This window comes from Acinonyx jubatus, chromosome A1 (assembly GCF_027475565.1).
Source record: "Acinonyx jubatus isolate Ajub_Pintada_27869175 chromosome A1, VMU_Ajub_asm_v1.0, whole genome shotgun sequence".
Taxonomy (NCBI): domain Eukaryota; kingdom Metazoa; phylum Chordata; class Mammalia; order Carnivora; family Felidae; genus Acinonyx; species Acinonyx jubatus.
In genome coordinates this window covers 21,333,179-21,338,561 of record NC_069380.1, presented here as the reverse complement: position 1 = coordinate 21,338,561, position 5,383 = coordinate 21,333,179, and the positions used below count along the sequence as shown (strand labels likewise).

The 5,383-nt window shown below is 41.4% G+C and overlaps 1 long non-coding RNA gene across 1 annotated transcript; it reads right to left on the bottom strand.

The window, feature by feature from the left end:
• Positions 1-2,778: 2,778 nt before the first annotated feature.
• On the bottom strand, positions 2,779-5,172 carry LOC128314036 (uncharacterized). The gene is made up of 2 exons (XR_008295375.1): positions 4,637-5,172; positions 2,779-4,040 (listed from the first exon to the last, which is right to left on the bottom strand). It is a non-coding gene; the product is annotated as an uncharacterized LOC128314036 (long non-coding RNA).
• Between the last annotated feature and the right edge of the window lie 211 nt (positions 5,173-5,383).

Genomic DNA, 5,383 nt, shown 5'->3' with positions numbered 1-5,383 from the left:
GCACTGTCTCCTCTTTTCCCTCACTCTAGTTTTCTCCTTTGCCCTAAAACTTTTCCTGACAAGTCTTCTTTTAAATGATTTTCTTTTCCAAAGGTATTTTGAGTGTTTACCACATAGCAGGCATTGTTGTCATCAGATGCAATAAGGGGGGGGGGGGGGGTGGGGGAGCAGAGCAGACTCAGGAAGGAAGGGCCTCTGCCTGGGTGGTCACTCACACTCTCCTTCCTCTGACTCACCACCCACCTTCTCAGTGGACAGTCAGGTGGCGATACACAGACTGCAACACAAGCACAGCTAATCCGAAAGGGAGCTCATGGTTTTCCCTTCTAAGTCAGCTCCTTCTGCAAATACGCCACCACTGATATAGGCATCACCTTCTTCCAGGGACTCCATTCAAAGCTAAGAGGCATCTTTCCTCCCTGCCTCTCTCTCAACTCCCACACCTAGTCATCATGTTAATACACTAGTCAATGCTTCTTGGATCTGGCTCTTCTTGCCTTGCCTCCCATAAGCCTACCTTAACGCCTCCTAATTGGCCCCCTGCCCCCTCCATCCTCTCCACAATAATCTGACTCACCTCTCCAGATCTTCTTAATTCTTTCTGTATTCAGCACACTCCTTCCCCTCCATCACTTCTGTCAAATCATTTCTAAACTCCTCAGTCTGCTGATTCAGATTGTGTCATCCAGCCACAGTGCAGTGCACTTTTTGTTTTTTAAATCTCTGACTCCCCTACAAATAGCTAATGGTTCAGCTAACATATTCTACTCACACTTTCCAAAGTATGTCTCAACCTTTCCCGCCTTCATATCTGTGCTGTTTGATTTAACCTAGAAAGCCCTCGCCTTGTCTCCACCTGTCAAAATTGGTCCGCCTTTAAATACTCAGTCCACAAAGTCACCTTCTCCGTGAAGCTTTCCTAGGATGATACAGTGGAGGGATCTTCAGAATCTGAACAGTCAGACCCTAGGGCTGACTTCGTACCAGAGCAAGCATAGGTAAGTCACTCTATTTTCCCTGAACTGTCTTCTCATCTGCAAATGAGGGTTCTGAATCACAGGGTTTTTGTGAGAATCAAGTTCTAAAATGCATGTGGAAGTGCTTTAAAATTGTTACATTAATGTTAGTTGTTACTATCTTTCCAGCCAGGAGTGATACCTTCCTCTCTGAAAGAAGAATTTACCGGCCGTTTTGCATTGCTGTGATTTGTGTAGAGTCTTATCTCTCTCAATCACCTGTAAACCCTTGAAATAGCTTGTACATATCTGTATCCCCCAGCCTAGAATAATTGAATTTCATGCATGTTTTTAAACGAGTAAATGAATCAGTGAATGATCTCCTTCCTTCCCTCATAATCACGTGACTATTTCACTACTCTGTAAGAGCACCTAAAGCAAAGAGCAAATACAGAAAATTGAAGAAAATGACATTGAAATTCATCAACCCAACCATCTAGCAGTGGTCTTGAAAACTCTGGTGGTAGCGAAATCTAAAATAATAACAAGAGTTTCCATTTACTGAACACCTACTACATGCTAGGCATGTTCATAAATCATCTCTAATCCCCCTGAGAACACTGCATGGTTGAAATGATCATCTCCGTCTCTTTCTGGGGCAGGTGGAGCCTGAGGCTCTGGTTCAAAAGTCAGTAGCAGCAGACACAGCACTGTGGCAGTACATTGAGAAGTCAGAGAGGAAGAACTTGAGAAACTCTCAGAAACAACTGGGGACAACTAGAGGGGGGCTGGTGTCTGGCCAGTGAGCACTCATACATGAAAATGTAGTGACTTCATTTTATAGTAATGGGCCCATAGGCCTAAGACAGACACACTATACTTCCAATATCATTCTCAAATCATCAGAATATAATAAAATAAACTTAATGTTAGCATTGTAGTGAGCATATGGTAATTATAAAAAGCGGAACTCAACAATTCAGAATATACGTAAGTACCTCATCATGTCTCAAGGTCATGATCCTGGCCCTTAGTTATAAGTTTACAGTATATCCTACCTATAGAACCAAATGATACCCTAGAGATGAGCACTGTCTCAGAAGTTTAATGACTTGCTGATTCTCTAAATAACAAGCTGTGTGTCCTTGAGCAAGTTATTTGACGTCTCTTAAGTCACAAGTTCTTTACCTGTAAGAGAAGCAGATTGGGGGCACCTGGATGGCTCAATCAGTTAAGCATCCTACTCTTGATTTCGGCTTAGGTGATGACCTCAACGTTCCTGAGTTTGAGCCCTATGTCTGGCTCTGCACTGATGGTGGGAGGGGATTCTCTCTTCCCCTACTCACACATGCATGCCCTTTCTCTCTCTCCCTCCCTCCCTCCTCTCTCTCTCTCTCTCTCTCTCTCTCTCCTCCTTCCCCACTTGGGCACTCTCTCAAAATAAATAAATAAACTTTTAAAAAATTAAAAAAAGAAACAGGTTGGACTGGATGATCTCTAGGGTCCTCGTACAGGCATAGTTCTGAGTCTGTGAGATCATCTATCCAGCCTAGCAGCATCATTTCTATTTCTCATTATTTCACAAATGAGAAATCCAGAGATGGTAAATAATCATAATTGGCAGAGGGACTAGGAGCTGAGTGTTCTGACTTTTTCCATGGGTAGCCAGTTCTTCATAGGCTTTCTGATTTTCTGGAGGCTCCCACTCTGCTCAGCACACCAGCTCTGCTCTCTGTCAAATGCTTTAGGCCACCAAATCACCCCCGAGCCACAATTTTCACTTTCTCAGTTATCATCTCAGATAAGAAATAGTTCATTCACGTCAGGGTATGAATGACTTTATTAAACCACTGGAACTCCAGTGGATGGAATGTCTGGTATATCTGGCCTATTATTAACATCCATCAGCCCCTCCCTCCACCAGAAAACAAAGAACAATTGCGCCAATCCCTGCTGGAAGTTGTTTTGATAAAACAATACTTACTGGAAAGTGACTTCTTTGAATGAATACCACATTTGGGATCTGCTTCTGTGTTATCTTCTCGAGTAAACATGAGCACCTGGAGGAAATGTGTCTCCCTCAACATTCTGTCCCCATCTCTAAGATGGTACCTGGCACATCATGGGGCTTCAATGAAGGTTGGATGGATGAAAAAATACATAAACTTGAGTAGAGAAAAAACATGAAACTGACCAACTAGAGGGGAATCCATAAAACCTTTGGTGTAATAAAACTGAAGAGTGTATTTCTTCATGTTATAAAAAAGTCACATTACCTTAAGGAAGGGGATTATGGTCATTAAAGAATAATGATAACCAATAATTATAACAATCAATAATCATTGAGTGGACACATGTTCCAGGAACCATGCTAAGCCCTTACTCAGATTATTTTCATTTAATTCTCACAACACTATTATCAGATAGAAACTATTTTTATCCTGTTTTATAGATGAAGAGTGTGAGGCCAAAAAATGTTAAGTAACTCTTGCTTGGCCAGGAGGAGATCGGGTCCAGGCAATCTGATTCTGGTGCCCACATTTGTAATCTGTTTTTCTGAGGGTAGGCACACAGAGAGATGGGGGGCAGGAGTAGTTCCAACCTCAGGTTAGGGCATCTGCAAGGTCTGGTCAGTTTACCCGTCTGCTGCAGGACCCAGCGTTGCTGAGAGCCATGAACCCGGTTCTGGCCCCCCTGGATTTCCACAGCAGTAAACAAAGAGATTTCCACAGGACAGTGAAGTTGTAATCAATTGAAAGAGAAAGAAGAAAAGTCTAGGTAGACTGGCGACTAAGAAAGAATTAAACTAGTGCAAGAAAACTGGTCTCTACTGAAAAGAGACTTTACAGTCAAATTAGCCAGTCTGGGAGACAGCCTAGCCTGACGAACCATAAATCCAGAGGTCCGACAAGGAAGGGCTATCATCTAGAGTTCTATTAAGTAGGCAATTATGTTTTGTTTTCATATCACTGTTTGTTGGAGGCATAGGCTGTTTATGAATATTGAACATTAAAGACTCCAGTTTGTAAATATTCAGCTCTAAAGCCATTTATGAAAAACCAGATGACTGGAGGCAGGAGACACCTGAAAGTAGAAATCAAAACAGTTTTGTTAATTAGTTTGATTATAAACATACTCCTGTGTCCCTGCTACTCAGGGAATTTGTGATTCCCTAGATTGGAAAATGCCTAGAGAACTGAATCTTGCAGTAAGAGTACAGTTCCAGGAACAAATTTTTCCCTTTTTCAAATTGCTCTGCCCCTTATAATCAACATTGCCAATATATTAATAATCACCAAGTAAAACGTACAATAGAAATTTTCCGATTTTGGTATATGCGCTGCTGAAGTGAGCACAATAGAAATTTTCCAAAAGAAGTTTTTCCTACCTAAATTTTATGAGTCATTTAACTTTGAGGTCCACATCCCTTTGAATTCTGCAATTTAAGTGACTTTGCTTTGGTCAAATCTACCCAAATAAAAAAATTTTAAATAATAATAATACATGACTTTGATTTCCATGACATTTTTTTTTCTCCAACTACATCTTTATATTTGATGTCTTTGATATCTAAATGGACTACACATGAGATCATAGTAGTTTGAGTGTTTATAGACCAGACAATGTGATGTCTGGTGCAGCCACTACATGTGGCTACTAAAGTTTAATTTTAGGCATACCTGGGTAGCTCAGTAGATTAAGCGGTCGGCTCTTGATATCAGCTCAGGTGGTGATCTTGCGGTCATGGCAATGAGCCCTGCATCAGGCTCCGTGCTGAGGAGAGCCTGCTTGGGATTCTCTGTCTCCCTCACACTCTCTGCCCCTCCTCCGCTTGCACACACACTCTCTCAAAACAAATAAATAAACCTTTAAAATAAATAAATAAAGTTTAGTTTTAATTAAAATTAAATAAAATAAAAAACTGATTTCCTCAGTTACACTAGTCTCACTTCAAACGCTCAATAGCCACAATGTGGCTGTCACATTGGACCACAGAGGTATAGAACATCATCACAGAAAGTTCTATGGGACAGCACTGCCTTAGAAAGAACACAGATTTAGGGGCAGATTTAGGTGGCTCAGTTGGTTGAGCATCTGACTCTTAATTTGGCTCAAGTCTTGATCCCAGGGTTGTAGCTCTGTGCTGAGCATGGAGCCTGCTTGGGATCCTCTCTGTTTCTTTCTCTCCATCTCTCTCTCTGCCCTGCTCCACTGCTTACTCTCTCTTCCCACACCCTCCCCCCCCCCCACCAAAAAGAACATAGATTAACAACAGACAGATTCCCATATTTCACTAGACTTGTAACCACAGGAGAGTTTCTTAAACTTTCAAAGTTTCAGTTAGTTAAATTATAAAGCAGAGATACAAATACCTACACCATTAAAGTAAGCAGTACAATGCCCAGCACATTTTAATTGCTTAATAA